Raw genomic sequence first — 25,798 nt, 5'->3', positions numbered from 1 at the left:
ACACATCAACGGCATGACGAGAATATTGTAAAGTTTACAAATTAGTTCAGAAAAAGGGACAGAATAAGTGGTCGTTCAACTTCTTTTTTTTTTTTCTTCATCTTTACAGATAAAAATTATCTTGCATTGTTTCATTATTTCATTAGATATTGATATCTTGTTTTATTCGCAGCAAGTACGTTTAAAATGATTGTAAGGTCCAACCAATCTGCGGCAACGTTATGTCTGACAAACGCTTTATCCGCAAGTTTGTTCATAGCAGCTTTACCTTTCCATTAAACCCCGAGACCCAATTCGGACATTTGTTTTGAAGTTGGTTCATTTCATGACTGCTGTTTGTGCACTTTAGCTTCCACCAGAACGCAAAGATTCACATTATCTGTTTTCTGGGATTGTATACGTCATTACATGAAAATTTGCTGCAACAGCTTTTTCCATGAAACAAATGAACTTTAAGTCAAAAGCGTCAGAAGAACTGGATTTGCTTGCTGGACACACCTTATATTATAATGCTACTGAATGTAAATTTGCCGAGTTCGAATATAGGAAGAAATGAATTATTGTGTGAGAGGGATTTTACAATTCCGACACAGAGAGGATAATCTTTATTGATATAATACATATTTGTATTACAAAAATACAACAACTGCATATAATACAATTAACTAAAATGTTCAATCACGACGAAAGACGGCACTTCCTTTAATGAGCAATTACCAAATATGATATTATCGACATTGTTGAAAACTGTGACAGCAATAGTGTGAAACGAAACGTAAGTCTGCATCTTAGATTTGGACAGAACGATCATAAGGAATGATGCCAATTTCATTATTTAAGCAAATCTTTAAATGACATTTGAATATAACTATAACCACTCTTAATTGTTCAGTGAGTGGAGCTTGTATACTATGAGACTATTAATGTTATCAGTCATAGCGTCAACTCGACACGGCTTGGTCACTATAGGACAAGTGTTTCTTCAAGCGCTGTCTAAAATGAGCACTTGAGAATTGTCAGAAATGAGCACTAGCTTAGGGTTCGAAATGACAATCCGTGTAAGGTCAAAAAGGGGCACTACAGTAAGGCCAGAGAAAAACACTCGTGAACGGTTCTTTTTTCTTTGCGGTAAAAAAAACTTCTGCCACTAGTTGAGACAGAGGGGGTAGTTGGGGTCAACTCATTTATTCTAGTAACTAAACCAATATAATGCATATCGATAAAACAGGCCATGGAGTGATTGATGGTGAGTTGAATACTGACATTTTACGGAATTAAATTGACATTAAGGTAAATGTACAACAAGTTACGTAATTGTTTTTATTGTTTAGCATTTTCATAAACTCCATTACATTAGCTAAGTATTACAATTCACACGAAGACTGTACTTTGCACTAGCCAGGACACAACTTAGGAAAAAAGATCAACCTAAGTTGTATTGCATTGACTAGAATATACCCATTTGAATTGAATGCTGTATATATTTTTTAGACTTTCATGGAGCTTTGAAGTACATACCATTTGCAATTATCGAATTGTATCTGCTCGCCAGAAAAATAATAAATCAGATAAATTTAATAATTTTGATTACATGCAACCTTGAAGAAAACCTAGTAAGATAAAGATGAGTCAATACGTTTAGTGAAGCATTTAAACGTAAGTGCATTGGGCTTTTGTAGTTGAAACGATCATATTCAATTCTATTGCGCAATTTCGGGAATATATGTAAAGAAAAAGGCGGATCAGTCATGTGTTAGTTTTAACAATTGATGGCGTGCATGTTTACATTAAACATTCAAGATCAAGTAAAGTTTATTTTCAGTGCTTTATTATGTTTATCAGCAAAATGCATGGAACCTGTCTATTGCCAATTGACTGTTCATTAGTATTTTGTTATAAATGTTATCTCCGTACTTAGATCATTTAACATTGTATTTTGGCTCTGTGACTTCAGATCAGCACAATCTAACTGTAGATATCAACCATTAAAATTAATGTCATCATAACACCATGATGCATTCTTATTCACTGTAATAAAGTAAGACCCTAAGATTTAAAATTGTTATAATCACTTCTAAAAACCACGTCTGAGAGGTTATTGTGTAAATATTCCCTATGTAAACAAAAGAATATTTGGTGAAACAACCTTAATGGGCTTCATGTTTTGCCACAGTAGTATCATCATCTCAAAGTGCATACATGCAGAGCTGAAAGAAGTTAAGGCCTGGTGTTATAAGAACTTACTGTTAAAATTATAAAGAGGATCTAGCATTTTTTTTATAGGTGCACATTGCCAGTAAAACTAAAATGTATACTCTGCTATAATTAAACTGACATTCAGCTTATATCCATCAATCAGACACAAACTAAAGTAAGAGTAATTTTGACAATACTTAACAGGTAGCAGGCCTTTTTAAAATATCGAGGATAATCAGTCAGGAAAATATGGGACTTAAAAAAACTTTAAACTTAAATCATTTGAAAAGAACAAAACTGTTGAGCCATGATTGTCCTTGGCTGGTTTATCGACTGTAGTTGTCTGCAGTCCATATCTCATAGTTTCATTGTTAAAACTTATGTTTTTTGCACTGTTTATCTACCTTAGTGATTGAGCATTACATTGAGGAGCTCGATAGTATAGCATTTGTTAATCGATAGACATACTCAAACACATTTCTAGCAAGAACTGTCATGTTGTTAATACTGCTGTGCATGTCAGCTAGACACATAAATTAACTCTACCATTAAAAACATGTGTTTACACTTTGCAGCTAAAATTAGAGTCGTGATAAAAGGTTGACGACAGATGAAAGATCTTCGTTGAAAAATCTGACCGTAAGCAGAGACTACTTACGAAATATTTGCTGGTGGATGGGGTTAGGGTTTAATATATGTAAGTCATTAAGACATTGGAATGTCAAAATGGTAGTATTAAACTAGGTTTTGTAAAATAAAATTACATTATTATTTCTTGCTTATTGCTAATTTCATTCATCTTTTGTGCCCTCCATCTACCATGTTATCTCTCGTTAAATCACTTTGTTGCAAGAGTATCTTACTTGTGGGCCGCACTTGCTGTCTATGGGTCGCATTATCAAATTATTCCTTCGTCGACTGCGGTGTATCTCTGGGCAAAGAAACGTTCTGCCATTTCATCTGCATGCTTAGCTTTTTGTATATTGATATGTACTGAGCATCAGGCACAAAAACAGACGAATTTTACTTCTTGCAATGAAGGACCATAACGTTTTTCATATGAATAAATTCCCCGCCCCCATTCTCTGTCTCCCTGTATCTGTCTTTCTCTCTGTCCCTCTCTGTCTCTCTCTGTCCTGTCTCTTGCTGTCTCTAGATGTTCTTGCTTCTTATAGACCCACTCTTTCCTAGGGTTAGGATCTCATGATATGTGATTAACATCACCACATTGCAAACAACTGCTACTACAATTTCAACTGTACCTACTCCATCGCTGACAAGGCTACACTAATAGAAGTCCCTTGCTTTTATCGATATAGATGAGCGTTCTTATGCATCTTTTCATCTTGACAAGTGGTTGAGTTTATTGTTTGAAAGATATGTCCCAGCAAACTTGTGTAGAATATCAATTCAAATATGTTCTCCTTTATATAAGAGTGTATGGGTCAAGCTTCTAACTGCTGAACGAGAACGCTGTAAGGCTGAATTCATTGTGGCTTTCCACCAGCCTCACTATTCAAAAGTAGATTTATGAAGCTGTTGAAAGAATGATACAAATGTTGTTCTTCTGCCCGAGTGTTTAGATTGAATGTTGTCTTCATTACCGATGTCATTATAACTACTGGCTCATCTCGGGAATTCCAGTCATTTTTCAAACCTGCCATTGTAAAGCCTCTGTTAAAGAAACCAATCCATGATCCAACCTTTCTAAAGAACTTCTACCTCGTTTGTAACCTCAATTTATTTAGAAATTCTTGGAAAAAGATTTTCTATCCCAATTTCTTTCTCATTTGACTACAAAAAAACCTTTTCAGCAATCTATTATTTGCATATCACCCTCGCCAATGTACTGAAACAGCGCTTCACAGAGTAGATAGAGACCTTCCATTACCTTTGGATAGTCAAAATAGTATAGCTCTCAACTTCTTTCTGTGCGGTATTTGGCAAAATATACCTTTATATACCAATTTACTCTCTCCATGATGTATTTGGTATTCAAGATGCAACCTGGCTATGGTTAAAGATCAACATGGTCAACATGACACAAAAAGTGTATTTAAATGGACAACAATCCAACCAAGCTGATCTATGTTTTGGTGTTCCACAAGGTTATGTTCATGGCCACCTTTCCTTCCTTATAAAATATCAGTCGTTCTCAAGCATGATAGATAGACATTAAGTTCTCACCAATGTACGTGGATGACAAATATACACATCTGGCCGCTCAACAGAAGTTGAGATAACCATCAAGACATCGATATATCCATTTCCGATATGAAGTAAACGGATGACATAAAACATGCAGTTGATGAATGATGATGAAACTGAGGCATCCTGATGACCACGCACAGACTTTCTCATTCACATCCTTTAACACAAACGATACGTATCAGCAAAATCGACATAACATTTACTCACTACGATATCTATATATCACTGTAGACAGTACGGTCACATTACACCAACATGTAATGAACATTAACAATGTTATATATCTGGAACTGTGACACATCATCCCCACTAACAATTTTCTTTACGTTGATGCCACTAAAACACTTGTGTCACCTTAGTTTTTGCGAGACTGGACAAAGATGGTTATCCTTGGTCTGGTTTGTCTCAGTATATATTACTGAAACTTTAGAAAATACAAAACACGACTGCTCGGTTGATCATTAGAGTACAAAAACGCTGAGCACATCTACCCCTCCTCTGTAACCATTTGTGGCTACCCAATCGATCCAGAATCAAGCACAACATCAGTTCACTATGCTAGATTTCATTAGCTGGGTCCATTTTCGATATAAATATCTTACCTCACCTATGTGTAAACTCCATCTATAAACTTGCAATCACATTATTCCAAATGGTAAAACTAAGGCATAAGGAAAATAATATTTTTGCTTACCAGGGCCAATCTACGTGGAGCGAATTGCTCACCTATTTTATATACAATGAAATCGTGTTATGATTCAAGAGTGCTCATAAAACTCCAATCTTGATGCAACAAAAGGTGACCTAAAGTCTTATTAATGTATTGTCAACATGTTTCTGTTTGGTAATTTCGTGGTGTTTGGTTTAGCAATCTCGATGTTGTATATGTTTCTGATATGTTATCTAATATTGTAAAACTGTTGGAGCTTCTAAAGTTTAGACCCTGTACGAAATCCACATTATCATTATCAGTAGTATTAGTATTATTATTAGTATTAGTAATAGTAGTAGTAGTAGTAGCAGTAGTAGTAGCAACGCATTGTTGGTGTTGTTTATCATACGACGGTACGGTTTAAACCTAGTCAAAACGAATCGTATTCGCAGAGTTCTTATATGCAGCTATACCGTGTTTCTATTTGAGCACTGTCATCTTCTAGAGGTAAATTACGTTCCGACAGCAGCTTTTGTCATTCGACAATGGACTTAAAATTTCACTAACTCTATTATAATTTTGTTTTTCAAATGACAGTATGAAGTATTATTATTAGTATTGTTATTAGTTTTTTATTATTTTTATTATTAGGATTAGTATTATTATTGTTGTTGATGTTGCTGTTGTTGTTGCTGATAGAACGGTCCGGTTTAAACCTGCTCAAGCGAATCACGTGACTTCTGCTCAGTGTTCTTGTATGCAACTTTACCGTGTTTCAATTTGAACGCAGTTGTAGGGTAGAGGTATCTTACGTACCGACAGCAGGTGTTTCATGCAAGTGAAAATTCAGAAACTCAGTTATAATTGTGTATGTCAAACGGCATGAAGTTCCAAACATAGGTTGCTAATAAGACTATCCAGTGTGGCTGTATCTGCCAAAGTTGTATGTTAAGCAGTGATTTCTATTTTTTATGGCGTTATCAGAATTCGGATACAGTTTTTAAAATATGGATTGGATTATTTGGGATCATGTACATTTAATTCTAGTGAACTTGATCTAGCTACAGTCGGTGGCAAATTTAAGTTGGTAAATGTGAGTATAAAATGTAATGCATTAAGGTGAGTTGATGGACATGACATCGAGTATTAAGCCTTCTGCTCATTTCAGATTTGGAATATATTAGAGTCAATTATTAAATATATTTATAAACAGTGTACATATGAGAACTAATTACTAAGCCAACAGGCAGATGTGTCTGCAACGTGCTGTCGGTGATACCACCGAATCTGTAATATCCTTTTGTTCATGCCTGCGTCTTCTAGATAGCATAGGAGATGGTGCTTACATGTTTCAGGCAATGCGATATGAGAATCTACGTAGAGTACAAATTGTATGTTCTCAAACTTTTATAAAAATGTTATTTATTCGAATGAACAATGTGTACTGTCAAAACAATTAGATAATACTAATGAACAATGTGCACTGACAAAACAATTAGATAATACTAAATTATACCAATAGTTCATACGAATAGTCGCTCAGATAATTTGCACCTCAAAATTCGAGTTACCTTATATTTACTGCACGTATGGCAATGTGTATCCAGACAGAAATCAATAGACGCATTCTTACCACGCAATAACCTACCATTAAAACTTCAGAAAGGAAGCAACCACGAGTAAGTGATGTCCACATTGTAAGCAGCTGATAACGGTGATCAGGTGATAAAAATAATCTTCCGAGATGAATAAAACCTTCTCCTGTAACCGTTGGAACCCTCATCATCACCATCATCAAAAACAACAACGATTTGTAAGGTTTACGGTTGGGTACGTTGTGAAAATTTGGTATCAATACACTTCCATAAAGGGTAAGAAAAACTGGTGCAAGTTTGGTTCGGATATATGCAGATAAAACACTATTAATCACGTGTTATCATGACTTGTTTTTATTCAAAAGGTATTCTAAAAAAGATATTTGTGACACATGTTCGATTCCGCATTTTACCCACGATTCTGTGTTTCCACTCCGTACTCCTTCCACGTTCCACTCGCCAGACTCGAGTCAACAAATGCATCAAACGTTATCGGATATCCGTTGAAGAAACCAAGCCAAATCAAATCCAAGAGATGTAGAATAATATTTGTTGGAGTACGTTTTGTTTTTCATGCATGGTTAGAGAAAGTGTGAGTGTGTATTGTCCCTAAGATGAGGTGACATTCTTATCGCTGTGGACATACATCGTTGGGGAAGGATGAACGTGAGGTATGAAATCTACTGCAAGTAAAGCGTGGCTTTAGTTCTTATGAACGAACTGATTTGCACAAAGCCGCGTATCGCTTATAAGCGATTTGGGATATATTATCGAGACCAAATAAGAACATGTGTTTTGATGCTTTTCCATCTTATAATTGCTGATAGTGCACTCTAAGCAGCTGAGAGGGTAAACATACCACTTGTTAAAAAGTCCATTTATAAACATAAAACCTCATACGAAAAAAACACAAATAAATAAGGTCAATAACGTCAAACTCAAGCCTAAAACTTAATGAGATTTCCTCTAAATAGGTTACTTTTTCTCTATCGTTTGTGTTTTTCAAAGTTTATTTACCTGTCGTGACACTTATTTGAGGTCGCACCCTCTCTGCTGCTGTAATTAAATCGTTATTATATCAATAATGGAGTCTTACACTAGTAGACTAGCTCAAGAAAGATTAGAAGCATTTAGAAGATATCTTCCTGTTCGTGATGCTCTTAAACAAAACCTGAATGAAAGTCAAGAAACACAAGTTGATGTAGATATTCCTAATCATAAAGCAAATGAAGTTTTACACAGCGATAAATCAATGATAATTGAAGGCACTTTCGGGCGAATGCGTGCTGTTGATATACCGATAGAAAACATGTAATTAAATTCCTCACGATATTTATTTCATATCATCATGTTAGTGTCAGTCTGATCTCTGGTCATATTGAAAAGACTTTAACCAAATTCTGCAAAAGACTGTTTAATACAAATATCACAAAAGAAGATCAGAGCACAGGTGGTCAAAATATATTATCAATACCTGAACGCCAAATCAGGAAACAATCAAACACAGGCGTTACACTCAATATTTTTGCTGGTTCAGTAACATACTCAATTAAAAGAGGCATTATATTTCCACTTCTTACAGCTCTACCAGTGTCAATAGCCGTTGCGGTCCCAGCTGTTGCAGAAGCAGCTGCACTCGGTGCTGTTTGAACTCCTCACGGGATTGCCTTAAAGAAAGCAACATGACAAGGATTTAAAACAGGGGAAGGTGTCTAAGGATAGGAGAAACTCCTCATCGATACGGCCGAGGACTGAGACTTCCGGGAACACTTCGTTGATATTTACAATGTCAAATTTTGATATACTTCATGCTGCTAAAAATTTAAACATAACAAACCTTTCAGAGGTATTTTCATTCGTGACTAATTTCAAAAAATAAAACAATATTGAAACTGGAGTCATTAATATCGATACACGTTCCAGTACTCATTTGGTGTCAAACACGATTGGTCCACGTAAAATTATTTATTTTGATTGGTATGGACTGGCGCCACCAAAAGAGTTTTTAAATTACGTAAACAAAATAAAAACTCCAGTCTGGTTTTCAACATTACCAATGGTTCATATTTACGGACTATGTTCATCTAAACAACAACAACAAAAAATCCGATGGAATAACGTATGAATATATAAGAAAACAGATTAGTGATGAAATATCTGAATTATTCAAGCTTGCAATTGTACATCCAAACGGAGTGGTTGTATTTCACGATTAGCAAGGAAAACTAAAAACAAGCAATCTTGCATTCAAAGATATCGTTAAAATTAATGGCAAAGCAACTGAAAATAACATAGATATGTTTGATGGTAATGTAAAAATTAAACCCGGTGTTATTATGTCAACGATATTAGTGAGCATTTGTGATGGAGTGCAAGTATCCGGTGATGAAATCACTAGTTCTCTCAATATGTCTAAAAATAAAATTGCTGGTCTTGGAGAACCAGAATCAGATAATGACGCTGTAACGAAAACATACACCCTACCAATAACACTTTAGTTTTAGTTAATAATGAAATGCCTTCATTAAGAACAAATTATACTAATCATGTAAAAACTGTTTCCGGTTTTCGAAAAAGAATAAATGGCATTGTTGATTGTTTTAGGGAAACACCTCAAGACGTCGATAAATAACACTCTAAAATAAAACAATTACCCACAGTGTAGTATATAAAGTAGCATCTGGACAAGCATTACGATCACCAGTCAATAATTCCATTAAAAATTTCAAACTTCGTTTTCCACTGACTGCGTCAGTTGTACCTCCTGGATATTTGTTACTGATGTTGGAGTAAAACGACAAAATATTTACTGTGGAACCCGAAAAAAAGAGATTCGGCTTAATTTACTATTGGTGTCCTGAATTAGTCGCCAAATAATTAAAATATAAGGAACATTCCCATCAACGTTCAACGTGCAGCTCAAAATTGATTATATAATCAAGCATGAGAATGGTAAACAAAACTAAAAAAATATCTTTGAACATAATACAGTAAAAGTAAAAACAATATAGCAAACGTGTAATTGTTGCTGACATTTGTTTATTCAGTGTCTGCTGTTATTGCTGGAACTGGTGAATTATTATCAACAATTACACTATCACTAGTGATGGCATCAGCAGTTGTAACAACTTGTGTTTCAGATGCATGAACAATTGCTGGCCTTCTTAATATCATCGCAAATAATATGCAGATTTCCAAGCAATAAATTGCATGCTTATATAATACAATTACGTACAGCGATACTAGCTTGCTCCAAATTATTCGATATTATCCTTTGTGATAAAATAAATATCAGATTTTGAGTTCACAGAGATGGTTAAAATCTACAAGGAAGCAATGACTTTGATAGAATCTACATCTGGTTTTAATAATAATAATAATAATAATAATAATAATAATAATAATAATAATAATGTCAACGCCGAACGAATTACTCAAGCAAATTGTAATTAATACAGCCCCGTCAAAAACAATTATGATATCAGCAAGCTCCAAAAACACTGAACTTAACGTTAACTTAGCAACTGCAATTCCAGCGCAAGAAAGATCGCTAGAATAATTACGAGCTGGTCAAATATGTTATTAAAATTATTCGGTGGATTGCCAGCAACTAATTCGCTTGTATTTGCAAATAATTATAAAAATGATGAAACTCCCGATTAGCAAATTTTTGGAATTGCCACAGGTACATATCAAATCGAACAAGTCAATGATGAATTCCAGCACATAATTAAATTGATAACCAACTTTATGAGATTATGTTGCAGATACTTATAAATCTTCGATCCGATCTGTTTAAGGTTGGCCTGAGGTTTCTTCAGAACATAAAAACCAGCAGAACCAAACTTAAGTTCCTCACAAATGAAAAACAAAATTATAACATATCTGCACCATTAGTAAATCTATTTAAAAATTTTAATCTGGAGTATATTAATGATGATCAAAAATAAAAATCATTGAAACTATATAACATTTTAAAAAATCAAGTTGTATCAGAAATTGACTATTTTAATCCAACACGTATTGATCATATAACTTCGGCAGAAATTGCAATATCACCAGAGAGAGCTTTTCTCGACAGAGGTATCTTTCTTCATCTGGAGAGTTTGCAGCAAACAGAATGGGATATAATGAAGTATTATTTTCTGTCTATACTTCTTCGAATATGCTGATTTGGTTATATTATTTGCGACAATGTATACTGAATACCAGCAAATATCTAAATATTTGCCAGCTGCATATGTCGATTGAATATCTATTTTTTCGCCTGTCACTACATTTGTAGTTACAATTGCTTTGGCTTAATTATCATTACAGTCTTACCAAATTTACAATTCTCAATCAGTTTAAGTCCTCGTAAATTTTGTAATGAACTATCGAGTTTGAGCCCATTAATATGATCGGACACAAGACCGTCTTCGATTACCCCCCGAACACTGTCGTAAATAAATGTATGGCAAAGATACATTTTATTTCCCACGGTAATGAATATAAGATAACCAGTATTATTGACATGTTGATGATGAAATGTTTCACAAATTCCCCATTTATATATAATATTATTTGTCTCAATGATCATTTGTCTATATAATTATTTTGAAAATCTAGCGATATTATCTTCTGCATTTCGTATGACCTTGTCATTATTATCAGTATTACATTTTGCATCATAATATCTGTTCAGCTCTCTGTGATTTTTACCAAAACACTGCACACACAGCTGTGTTTTTCCTCTAACCACAACACCACATTTCAAACACGGTTTAGGTCCTAAACTCCCTCTCCGTACACATTGTAAGTAAAATCCTAACAGTTTACGCAAGCTTCGTAACAATGAGTTGTAGAGCCTATCATAAAAAATTTGCATTTATTATTTGTTTGAACAATGATATCTATCTATCTATCTATCTATCTATCTATCTATATATATATATATATATATATATATATATATATATATATATATATATATATATTTCTTTTAATTATAATATACAAGAGTTATTATCAAAGATTAAGTGTATGCCTGAATATAGGTTTGATCTTGTTAGAAGGACACTTGACCCACCAAGACCAGCTCTGTTTGATGTCATATCTTATTAAAAGTATTTGTAATGTTAAAAATTAATTTCGCATAGATGGAGATGGTACGCAACACCGATGGTGTCGATGATACGACGATTATTAATTATCAGAAGAGAAAAAAAGATATTTGTTCAGGGTGAAGTAGACGGTACTTGGATTATCAGTGACAAACGTGTCCCTGCACTCTCTCTACTGCTCCTTAACTTCCGTCAGAACTCAAGTATTCACAAAATTTCGACTGTATGTTCTCTTGGATTTTTCATGTGATTATTAATATTACTGAGTCTAAATTCGCTGACTTGGAATATTAGAAGAAATGCGCTTTTGAATGCGATGGATTTTACAACTCCCACATTAAAACACAATTGTATTGAAATAATACATATTTGTTTTGCAATCATGGCACAAGGAGGCATATCCTTTAATGAAGAATTGTCAAATATTATACCATCGAGATTGTTGAAAAGTGCATCCGTAATAGTGTCAAGACAAAATTATGAGTAAGGTTTTAGATTTGAAAGGATAATCACCAGGAATGATGCCATTTTCATTATTCAAGCAAATCATTCAATTATATTTGATTAACATAGCCACGCGAAATTGTTTGAATTAGTGGATTTTTCAAACTATACTACGATTAACGTTTACAATCATTACTGAACCTCTACTCGGCTTTAAAGAAATATAAATAAGTGTTTCTCAAAAGCTGTCTGGAATGAACACTCGAGAACGTACCGAAATAATCATTTGTGAAAGGTTCGATATGAGCACCGATCTCAGGCCCAGAAGAAGCACTTTCTATTTTCTTTGTAGTTAAATATAACTAAAAAAATCGAATCTATATCTACAGAACAGGACATGAAGTCATTGCTTGTAACTTAAATATTTACAATACGGTACAAAATCACTCAGTTAGTAAAATATTTTGTATTGTTTAGCATTTGCATGAAATCCATTGCATTAAATGTCATCAAGACTGTAATACGCATTAACCTGCACACAGCTTAAGAGAAAGTTCTAAATGAGTTATATTGCAGACTCTATAAATATATCTATTCGAATTGAATGCTGTGTATTTTCGTTAGACTTTATTGTTGCTTTCCACTGCTTACAAGTTGAAATTTTCAAAGGGTAGCTATTCGCCAGAAAAATAATCTGATAAATGTAATAATTTTGTTTACGTTCGACCTTGAAGAAAACATTGTAAGAAGTATGATTCATTACACGTAGCACTAAATTTAAATTAAGTGATACGCAGTTTTATGTGCAACTATCGTTCCCAATTACGCTGCACAATTACAGGTGAGTATATAAATGAGTAGTCGGCCCAGTCGTACGTTCATTCTATCAGCGGAAGGCAAGCGTGTTGATATTCGACATTCACGATGAAAGAAATTTTTCTTTCTTTCTTTTTATTATGTTTCGCAGCAACATGCATGAAACCTGCATACGGCCAATTCACTGTTCGTAAGTATATTTTGTTTAATTTTATTTAAATGTTTTATTCATACATTGATCATTCTAACTTGTTTTTTCGCTGTGTGAATTCACGTCAGCAGAGTAAAACTGTATATACCCAATACATTCAAATTAATATCAACATCACTCCTAGATCGATTTCTCTCCAACTAATGTACTATCAACCTCATATTTTAACATTTTAAATCACTCTTAAAAACGTGAGAGGTTATTTTGCAAAGTCTGGGCATGTACCTTTCTGAAACGCTGATGCTGTCACCTTAATGAGCTTCATATTTGACCTATTAACTTCTAATCTTGCCTTTATCTTTGTAGCAGTTTGTTGCCCTAACGGATGGCTTTCATCCATTACACGTGGTATTGGGTAGAAATTCCTCCATTATGGATAAAAATGTATTAGCTTATGCGTCTGATATCTTAGGACTTATCATCTATGTGTATGCAATTTTCTATCTTCTGCATAGTCTTGTCTTTGCATATCAATTTGTTGGAGATGTAAAAGGTGTGTAAGGGATTTATATACTAGATATTTGCATTACCAATAAATTGAACGCATCATGTAAATGTACAATATGTTCTATTCGCGTAAATTAACTTCACTGTATTAACTTCGGAAACAATGTATATACTGGCTAGAGATTGGATGGAATACTTAAGTGTGCATTGACCAGCCATTAGGCATGTCCTTTGTTACATTGCATGTAAAATGTAGCTAGAGTAAATGTTTGTCTTCATGGATTATTAAAATATAAATTATAAATCCAGGGGAGTGCGAAGACGCATACATTTATAATCAGAAAAAATAAAAACTGTATGTATCATTTCAACTATATGTGCATGCTTAAATACATTATCATTTTATTCTTTATTGTACAGTACAAAAAAATCATTTAAATTAAGCTCATTATTTGACCTAAATCTTACTCTAATTGAATGTTTTCCACTGTCTAATGTGCATTAAATAATGGTACTTGCAGTGACGTACAACATATTTAATAAATCATCACTAGAAAAGATGCTTTCAAGTTTGTTTAGTTCTTAAATACTACATAACGTTGATCATGTCCGAACGAGTTACATTTAGTTAGGAATCAGTCTATTTAAGAGGCAGTTCGTAGTTACAATGCTGAGGTCACTTCCCCACAACAGAAAAATTAGTTTTGAATACATCGAAGCAATAATGTTCTGATCACTCATCCAAAATGTCAGAGTGTAATTTGAATAGAGATAGTTACAAAATTTAATCTACCCCCACAACATCAGAATATGTTTCGAATGCATGCCATTATGCTGTTGAGATACATCTGCATTTGCTCCCATATACATTTTGCAAGTCTTGTTTAAAAAAAACTTTTAAATATTTTGGACAGTGTTATCTTTGAAAAATTTAGAGATTTTAAAAAGCTAAATTCGTTTTCCTATTGCCAGATTGTTTGTTTTGACGTAATAGCTATGGCCAAAAATAATCTAAAAATTCGTGTTTGGTAGTAGGTGCTAAATATCATAGGTTTTCCTGTGCTCATATTAAGCCATAAGACCCATATACTTAGTATAAAAAATTCAGTATATCAAGCCATACGGCCCATATACATAGTATAAAAATAAACTCGGCATATAAAGCCGAACGGCAAACACACATGGTGTAATATTGAAAATCGGTTATAAAAACATACGGTTCATTGTCATGGTTAGTAAAGAAAATCTGTAGGTAAAGACATGCGGCCCATTTTAGCTAAATTGCATAGGTTTTTCCTGTGCTAATAAACCATTCGACCCATATACGGAGTATAAAAATAAACTCGGTATATATAGCCATATTGCAAAATACATGGTGTAATAACGAAATTATGTATATAAAGCCATACAGCCGAAAGAAATGGCGTCATAATGAAACGGCCTATTACGACATAGGGACCAAATACTTTGTGTGATAATCAGACTGGACACATTAGCTGTCTAACGATAACTGCACTCTATCTCTCCGCATTTTCTTCTTGAAAAGATTTTGGTATTTGAGTCATTATTTTATTTCTGACAGAAAAACTTTCAATTCTAGTTAGTGTCGTACCATTGCTTGTCATTTGGAATGTCAACGAAATATACATTATACTAACGTCCCATCGCTTGACTTATTGAATGACAACATGTCCAACATTGTATTATCTTGCGACGTCTTGCCATTTTTAATGAAACATATCCACCATTATAGTTTTATACAATCGCATGTCATATTATCTGCCAATATTTCCAAGATTATTGTGTTGCTGTTGTTCTTGTAGGGTTTAACGCCATTTTTCAGTACAAGATAGGCAATACATGGAGGACAGTATAAATGGTGGAGGAAGAACCCTGGAAAACCCAGGAAAGAATCACGGATCGAAGAGAAGATACCGACAAGCTAACTCGCATAATCACATTAGCTGAACGAGATACTCTGTCTCAAGCAGACAGAGGTGATATGGCAGTGATCCGTAACGTGCAGTCCTCTAGGCCACTCGGCAACTCGGGGCCCCATTTTATTGTGTCGTAAGATCGATAAACATGTTGGATGGTATGAAAACATGTCCAACTGTATACCTCTTGGAGTGATGGTCTCGCGCAGATGCGAATGGGATAGATCCTTTGAGGATATTATTATACTTGTACTGTTATTATGACTCGTTTTACTACTGTTACTGCTAACTGAAGTGTTATTAGGACGCATTTTGCTACTTTTCTTGCCACGTCTACTCTCATTAGGAATCATTTTGCTACTGTTACTGCTACTCCTACTATTATTACCACTTTTGTGACTACCGTTTCAGTAGAATTACCCCTAAGTACCACTACTCCTACTGTTATAGCCGATTTTCTACTACTACTACTACTAATGCTGCTGCTTCGACTGCTACTACTGTAGCAACGATATTTAGAACTAATACTGTCACTATCGACATTTTGCAAATGCTGTTGCTAATTTGATTCGATTCGACCTATAGAGTCCAATGCTAGTAAAATAAGGAATGAATGATCCAAACACTTCTATTATGTTCCTTGTAATTCGTATACTGTTGCTGTTGTTAAATGAGTTATGCCATTTGTCAGCTCATGATATTCTATTCAAGTTGGCCAGTAAATCTGGTGGAGAAAGAACCTAGGAAAACTCCGAGAAGAATCACTGACCCACGAGAAGCTGCAACTGCTCTGGCATACAATTGAAGGCAGAATTTAAGACTAGCACCACCGCGAACGGCAGTTAGATGTTAGTGTTCTAAAATGGCGTATGCCCTAAATGGAATTTCTTGGGACAATAATCAACGTGTACTTAGTTAATATTGAAAATAACAAAATAGATACTTTTACATTTTAACCTCGCTAGGCTGGTAGTGTGTCATTAGTATTTATATATTTATAATGTAACAAATATATAAATTATGGGTCCTCCCATCTGTCCGTCGGGGGAGTTCAATTTTTGAGGGCTGACCAACATGTGTTCAGGTGTGTAGACCGTATATTTGAGTTTATGTCTGTGTGCATTATCCTAAACTTCCGCATCGGCGAAAAGTTTTGTTGCAAGTAATCTGTATTATTAGTAGTAGTAGTAGTAGTTACAGTAGTAGTACTTCGTGCTCGGCAGCTTTATTAAAATGATATTGTTACATCTTGTGTACATTTTATCGTTGATATGTTCCTGGTATGAAGCTGTTTCTTTCCTCTTCGTCTTCTTCCACGACTTCTTCGGCCCTATTTTTATTATTGTCATTATTAGCACTATTATTATTATTATTATTATTGTTATTATTATCATTATTATTATTACAGCGTGTGGAGTGATTAAATGTACTAGCTGCACTGCATGGTACTCGTGTGATGCCTGCATGATGGGTTATACATTGAGCGGGGACAAACGTCATTGTACCAGACAGGGGCGTATCGGATCGAGCCTCTATGGAAAGTGAAAATGAAGAGATAAAACATGTTTCTTATGAACATTTGTTACAAATTAAAATATACTACATTATGATCAAGTCAGAACTGTCATATTGGACATGTACTTCAAATGATTAATGTATTTCTTAATAAACGTTGATGCAAGTCTCTTTCGTGTATGTCAACCTCAGCGTCACTCTCTCTCTCTCTCCAAACAGAACCAATCTAAAAAACAAATCAATCTGCAAACGGTCAAGATGACTTTTAAAATACGCTGATAAATAATATATATATATATATATATATATATATATATATATATATATATATATATATATATATATATATATATATATATATATATATATATATATATTATGTTGTGTGATGAGAACATCATGGGGGTAAATCATCGGTATACCATTTCATAAATTTAAAATTACTTCCTTAAGACTAAATTAAACATACGTTATGATTTACGAAGAATGGTGACATATATAGGATTATATTTTCTGACTAGATTCTTATCTCTACAACATTTTCCATGTCAAAAGGTTTCAGGGTTTAAATCAAATCCTTTCCATTTTCAGATATGAATTATTTAAAAATTCGACAGGGAGATCCAATTGTCAAATGTATTGAGAGAAAAGACGTGTCTGTCAAATATATTAACATAGCGGAATGTCTGAGAAATGTATTTACAGAACGATGCATCCGACAAACGTTTTTGTATAAAGATCATTTTTAAAGACCCTATGTTCTAAATCTATGTGTCAGAAAAGAGTTATAAGCAGCATGCTTTGTTAAATTCAACAAATAATGTATACGCATAGGTGACATGTGATAATGTCAGAATAACCTACGGCATTGCGAATTAAATACCAAATAGTCTTCCTATTGCTAACACAATTCGTAGTGAGCAAAGTTCTGCATAATCGAAAGTGCTATTCAAAATAATCTCCGAGCTGAAGATTGAAATGTACCTGTAGTGGCCAGTAGTCTTAAATCTAATAATATATCAATGGCTTAAATTGTGCCACCAGTCTTTAGTTGAATTGAAATTAAATAATCCAAGATTCCCCAGGTTATATTCACTATATTTCAAAATCACTATGGCTAAGAGCTTTATTTCTGAGACCTTTTCTGTACACTTAAGAACTATCTGATTACATTAACTTCACCCAAATCAAATATACTGCCCAATCGATTCTGCTCAGATGACTAATTTACAAGTCAACAAGATTTATAATATACTAGAAACGTTTTTTATTATATTTAAAAGAGAAGTCAAGATAAGGGTCAAAAGAGCATTAATCTAGAAAATATAGTTGGTTTGTTACAATAGAGTATGTACACAAGGTCTGGCTGCGTGAAGATATTATAATCTCCTTGACTCACCATAACTTGTTAATCCTTATTGTTATCCAGTTTTGTTTACAAAACTGTCACTGATCTTGGACAAGGTCATTAGTTATGTTCAATTTTCCATTACCAGCAGCATATAATGAAATAAACGAACTACTTCACAAAACAAACACAAATTAAATACAGATAGCACATATATCAAGTGTTTTTATAGACACATGCATCTGGCAATTTTATTTCTGAAGATAAACTACTATCACGATAATTTTACAGAGATATCCACCTGACGAATGTATTTACATAGATACCCTCATCTGTCAAATATATTTACAGATAGGCCGATCAGTCGAGTGAATGTATAGGATGACCATTATGTCAATGGTATTTACAGCAATATCCTTCTGTCAATGATATTTACAGACATGCAAATGTGTCAAATGAATTTATTACTATTAATTGCAGTCTGAGCTAGACACGCTTTTCGCTAAGGTCTTCTTCACTTTAACCATTTTTCTTGGAGTATGTCACTTTTAGAATGAGCTATGCCACATTAAAAAATGATTATTCCACAGATCCGTGTCTTAGAAAAGAACGGGTTAAAAATGACAAACTGTTTAATTTTCAAGTGCGGTGCAAATGTCAAGTACAATACTAAATTGGATCAGTTACGTCTTTATTCCCCAACAGCATAGAAGTGTTTCAGTTATGTCTTTATTCATAGCATTTATAGTTTTAAATTATGTCTATAAATCTCAGCAGTTTGAAAATATTTAGTTATTTCTATGCATCAACGGTATGATGAGAATATTGTTTGCAAGTTAGTTCAGAAAAAGGGACGGAACACGTGATCGTTTAACATTTTTGGTGCCTCTTCACAATAACTCTAAAATTATCTTGCATCCTTTTCTGTAACAGATTGATATCTTGGTGTTTTATTCCCAACAAGTATGACTGAAAACATTGTAATGTCCAACCAGTCAGCGGCAACGTAAGGTCTGACAAACGATTTATCCGAAAGATTGTTGATAGCGGCTTTACTTCTCCATTAACCCTCGATACCCAATTCTGACATGTGTTTTGAAGCTTGTTCATTTCAAGACTTATGTTTGTGCTCTTATACTTCCACCAGAACGTAAAGATTCATAAACTTTCAAGAATCGGTTCTCTGGAATTTTATACGTCATTACATGAAAATTTGCTGCAACCTCTTTTTCATGAAATACATGACCTTTAAGTTAGTAACGTCAGAACCATTGCATTTGCTTGTTGGACACACCTTATATTATTATGCTGCTGAATGTAAATTTGACGAGTTAGAATATAGGAAGAAATGAGTTATTGTATGAGAGGCATTTTACAATACCTACACGAAAAGGACAATATTCTATTTTGAGATAATACATATATGTATTACAAGAATAAAACAATTGCTTTTAGTACAATTAACTAAAACATTCAATCATGAGAAAAGGTGGCACTACCGTTGACGATCTATTACCAAATATGATACTATCGATATAGTTGCAAATAGTGACAGCAATAGTGTGACGCAAAACTGACGACTCCATCTTAGATTTGGACAGTATGAAGTGAATGTATAGGGAAACAATGCTGAAAAATATATTTACAGCAATATCCATGTGTCCAATTATTTACAGACATGAGAATGTCTCAGATGAATGTATTACTATTATGAGCAGTCTGAGCAGTACAAGCGTTTGTCCAAGGTCCTTTTCATTTTAACCAATTTTACTTTTAGAAATAGTTAAGCCACATTAATCAATGATTGGTCGTCAAATCCGTTTCGAATAAAAATGTAAACAATGTTTAAGTTTCAAGTGCGGTGTAAATGTCTAGCACAGTGTGAATGTGATTCAATTACGTCTTTATTACCCAACATCATGAATGAGTTTCAGTTATGTCTGTATTCATAGAAAGAAAAAAAAATATGTCCATATACGTCAGCAGTTTGACGTTGTTTCAGTTATTTCTATACACATCAACGGCATGACGAGAATATTGTAAAGTTTGCAAATTAGTTCAGAAAAAGGGATGGAATAAGTGGTCGTTCAACTTCTTTTTTTTCATCTTTACAAATAAAAATTATCTTGCATTGATTCATTATTTCATTAGCATATTGATATTTTGTTTTATTCGCAGCAAGTACGTTTAAAATGATTGTAAGGTCCAACCAATCTGCGGCAACGTTATGTCTGACAAACGCTTTATCCGCAAGTTTGTTCATAGCAGCTTTACCTTTCCATTAAACCCCGAGACCCAATTCGGACATTTGTTTTGAAGCTGGTTCATTTCATGACTGCTGTTTGTGCACTTTAGCTTCCACAAGAACGCAAAGATTCACATTATCTGTTCTCTGGGATTGTATACGTCATTACATGAAAATTTGCTGCAACAGCTTTTTCCATGAAACAAATGAACTTTAAGTCAAAAGCGTCAGAAGAATTGGATTTGCTTGCTGGACACATCTTATATTATAATGCTACTGAATGTAAATTTGCCGAGTTCGAATATAGGAAGAAATGAATTATTGTGTGAGAGGGATTTTACAATTCCGACACAGAGAGGATAATCTTTATTGATATAAGACATGTTTGTATTACAAAAATACAACAACTGGATATAATGCAATTAACTAAAATGTTCAATCACGACGAAAGGCGGCACTTCCTTTAATGAGCAATTACCAAATATGATATTATCGGCATTGTTGAAAACTGTGACAGCAATAGTGTGAAACGAAACGTAAGTCTACATCTTAGATTTGGACAGAACGATCATAAAGAATGATGACATTTTCATTATTTAAGCAAATCTGTAAATGATATTTGAATATGACTATAACCACACATAATTGTTCAATGAGTGGAGCTTGGACGCTATGCTACGATAAACGTTATTAGGCGTAGCGTAAACTCCACACTGCCTGGAAACTATAGACCAAGTGTATCATCAAATGCTGTCTGAAATGAGCACTCGAGAATTGTCAGATATGGGTGCTAGCCTGGGGTTAGAAATGACAACCCGTGTCAGGTCCGAAAAAATACTAAGGCCCGAAAAGAGCAATTGTGAAAGGTTCTCTTTTCTTTGTGATAAAATAAACTTATCTCACTAGTTGAGGGGGGGGGGAGGGGTAGGGTGGTTAATTCATTTATTGCAGTAACTAAACCAATTCAATATATATCCATAGAACAGGCCATGCAATGATTGGTGATGACTTAATTACTGACATTTTTGCGGAATTAAATTTACATTGGTATATATGTACACCACGTTACGTAACAGTTTTATTGTTTTGCATTTGCATAAACTCCATTGTATTTGCTAAGTTTTAAAATTCACGAAGACTATACTTGGCACTAGCCAGGACACATATAATGAAAAAAGGTCAACATAAGTTATATTGCATTAACGAAAATATAACCATTCGAATTGAATACTTTATATTTGTTTAAACTTTCATGTTGCTTTGAAGTACAGATCATTTGCAATTTTTTTAATAGTAGCTACTCGCCAAAAAAAATAATCAGATAATTTTAATCGTTTTGTTTACATGCGGCCATAAAGAGATCATTGTAAGAAATAGCTGAGTCATTATAATTAGTGATGCATTGAAACGTAAGTGCATTGTTCTTTTTTAGTTGAAACGATAATATTCAATTCTACTTCACAATTTCAGGAATACATATAAAGAAACAGGCGGACCAGTCATATGTTAGTTTTATCAATTGATGGCGTGCAAGTTTACATTCGACATTCAAGATCAAGGAGAGTTTATTTTCATTGCTTTCTTATGTTTTTCAGCAAAATGCATGGAACCTGACTACTTGTAATTGACTGTTCATTGGCATTTTGTTCTAAATTGTATCTCCATACTTTGAACATTTAGCCATGTATTGTGGGTGCGTGACCTCAGATCAGCATAGACGAACTGTGGATATCACCCATTCAAATTAATGTCATCATAGCACCTAGCTGCATTCCTCTTCACAGTAATAATGTAAGAACCTTAGCTTTCAAAATGTTTAAATCTCTTTTTTAAAAAACATGTCTTAGGGGTGATTGTATAAATATCCCGAATGTAAAGACACGAATAGTTGGTGAAGCAACCTTGATGGGCTTCATCCTTTGCAACAGTAGTATCATCATCTCAAAGTGCATACATGTAGAGTTGAAACAATGTACGGACTAGTGTTAAAAGAATTTATTATTCAAATCCAGGGAGTAAACATTTTGGTATAAAAACTTGGTCTGTTCGCTCTCTCTTCGTAGGAAGCTTTATTATATTCTAAATTTTTGGTCTATTCACCCCCTCTGCTGCTGAGCTTACTTTTCAAATCCATAGAGTTAAAATTATCAGGCGGATCTAGCAGGTTTTTTCTTGTCTATAGTTGCACATCGCCAGTAAGACTAAAATGTATACTCTGCTATAATTCAACTGTCATTCAACTTATATCCATCAATTAGACACAAACTAAAGGGAATGTAAGAGTATTTTTGACAATACTTAACATGTATCAGACCTTTTTATAAATATCCTGTATAATCAGTATGGAAAATCAGGGAATATTAGTAACCTTTAAACGTAACTGGTGTGAAAATAACCAAATTATTCAGCCATTAATGTGATGGGCTTTTTTATTGACTAGATTTTTGGCAATCCATGACTCTCGTTTTTCATATTTCATCGTTAAAAGTTATGTTTCTTTGCACTGTTTATCTACGTTAGTGCTCAATCAGTTAATTGAGGAGCTCCATAGAATAACATGTTTTAATCGATAAATATATTCAAACACATTTCTAGCAAAACTTATTTTATCGACTGCTGTACATGTTAGTTAAACACATAAATTAACTTTATCATTAAAACCATGTCTGTAAACTTGGCTGCAAAAGTAGTGTCGTGCTAAAACGTTGACGACAGATGAAACAATTTTAAAAAATATCTGACCGTAAGCTGATACTACTTACAAAGCGATGTGATTATGGATGGGGTTAGGGTTCAATATATGGAAGTCAGTCAGACATTGGAATATCGAAATGGTAGTAGTAAACTAGATTTTATTTTAAACAGTACATAATTATGTTTTGATTATTGCTAATTTAATCGATATTTGTACCCTTCATTTACCATGTTCTTTCTTGTTAAATCACATTTGTTACAAGAGTCTCTGACTTGTCGGCCGCACGTGCTGTTTATGCGTCGCAGGTTCGAATTCTTCCTTCATCGAAAGCGGTGTGTCTCTGGGAAAGGAAACGTTCTGCCATTGCATCAGGATGCTTAGCTTTTTGTACATTGATCTGTCCTTAACATCAGGTACAAACATGCAATAAATCTTACTTTTTGCAGTGAAGAACCATATTTCGTTTCCAGTGAATAAATTCCTCGTCTCCCCCATCCCTCTATCGCTCTGGCTCTGTCTCTGTCTCTCTCCCTCTCTCTTTCTCTCTGTTTCTTGCTTCTTTTCGGCGCACTCTTTCCTAGGGATATGATCTTATAATCTGTGATTAGCATTGACAATTCGTATTTAGGACAGCAGATATATATGTAAAGGCTTCAAGCGAAAACAACACGTTGACATGAACATCCATTTCATGGGGGTATAGATAATAATACTTTCAAGATGGATGCCATACCTGCCATATCGGATGTCTGATCAGCAACATTTTCACTTAGGACATACTAGACTGTTCTTCTTAGTCAAGATGAGTGCAAATGAGGACAAAAGAAATAAAGAAAGATAATTTAATCTAAATGATATTTTTTCACGCTACACTATATATATATATATATATATATATATATATAGATATATATATATATATATATATATAATCTAAAGGATATTTTTTCACGCTACACTATATATATATATATATATATATATATATATATATATATATATATATATATATATATATATATATCCCAACATCATTTCGACAAAGTTAGCTTTTGAATTTCTTTCTCTTCGGCATTTGTTATGAATATTTGTTCACATGACTTTTTTATCTTTATTACTCTCATTTAGTCAAGGCAAACTAAATGTAATGCATATTAAGTGAATCTCAATGACATGACTTTATATACAGCTTACCTAGAACAAATACCACAGCTACACAATGTTCAAGAAATCACATACACCTTTGAAAGTAAAATATCCTCTAAAATCTCTAAGGCAGAGCACAGCAATCAATCATAAACCAAACCACATATTCAATATGTTTGTAATACTAACTTTCTAAAATGGTATGCTCATTGTATTATATTTTTTTTATTTAAAAAGTCTAGTGAGACAGATATGAAAACAGTAATATATTTCAGAGCCAGGTTATTGGAATAAGGAAGAATTGGTCCTCAAACAAGTGTAAAGCAGACTTTTAAATTGGGCATCTTGAAGCAAACAATAATTCCGAAAAGATTACATTCACCATGAAGGTCAATGCGTACAGTTATAATACTGATAAAGTTTCTGGAATATGGAATGTGCTAATTAATGCTGCAGAAATGAAAATGAACAAAATAGCCTGTGTAAATATAATTCCATACAAACATAAAGGAGAGCTTGATAACATTTTTAAAAATGATCCATGTCTAATGTCAAAAAATCACAGATAGGTCTTTAACAAGTTCAAGGTTTGTTGAGCATGAAGGAACTCAGGAAAACAACAACTACAGTGAAATGTCCAAATCTTTTTTTTAGAAAATGCTTCAAGATCTCATAGGACTTCATAATAAATAACACTGAAAAGCAAAATACTAGAGAGGCATCCGAAGCACATAAAAGATAGAGGATCCATAGGGAGAAATTTTAGTCATCATTAGTCTTGTAAAATATGTTATGTACAAAACAAAATACAAGTCTAAGAAAGAAACAATGAATGCTTATTTGCCTTTTCTGCAAGCTATATCTTTCTAATATGTTGATGGGTTTTGTAATAGCTTAAGAAACATTTCATTTGTTTTTTTGACATTTGAAAAGTTTGAAATTTGCCAAATTAAATTTCTTTCATTGTATTGAAAACTAATAAATTCTTCCCCAGGATGCATTTCAAAAGTACTTTTAACCATCTGGTCAAGTATATCTGAGTTCAAAATTAATAACACTAAAAGTCTTTAACCATCTTTTCTATTGTAATATATTTACTTGTTCATTAATGTATTTAAATTTCAAGACAATTTCATATTCTTAATTTATTATTATAAATTAGTGGGTTTTTTCAGAAACGTGAATTTTTATAAAGATGGGACATTTGGAAAATGTGTCTTTTTGGATTGTGGATATTT

General features: G+C 33.6%; 2 long non-coding RNA genes across 3 annotated transcripts in view; one reads left to right on the top strand and one right to left on the bottom strand.

Moving 5' to 3' along the window:
- Positions 1-7,850: 7,850 nt before the first annotated feature.
- The window catches only part of LOC149788845 (uncharacterized), a 147,999-nt gene continuing 130,051 nt past the window's right edge, over positions 7,851-25,798 (bottom strand). For both annotated transcript variants that reach the window (XR_016424262.1, XR_016424258.1), the window contains one exon: positions 7,851-8,321. This is a non-coding gene — a long non-coding RNA (uncharacterized LOC149788845). The remainder of the gene's footprint in view (positions 8,322-25,798) is intronic.
- Positions 13,077-17,297, top strand: LOC149788848 (uncharacterized). Its single transcript, XR_016424450.1, has 2 exons — positions 13,077-13,206; positions 17,020-17,297. It is a non-coding gene; the product is annotated as an uncharacterized LOC149788848 (long non-coding RNA).

Source organism: Sinohyriopsis cumingii, chromosome 11 (assembly GCF_028554795.1).
Source record: "Sinohyriopsis cumingii isolate HCF-2022 chromosome 11, ASM2855479v2, whole genome shotgun sequence".
Classification (NCBI taxonomy): domain Eukaryota; kingdom Metazoa; phylum Mollusca; class Bivalvia; order Unionida; family Unionidae; genus Sinohyriopsis; species Sinohyriopsis cumingii.
Note: the sequence above shows the minus strand (reverse complement) of the source record. Positions and strands in the feature narration are given on the sequence as shown.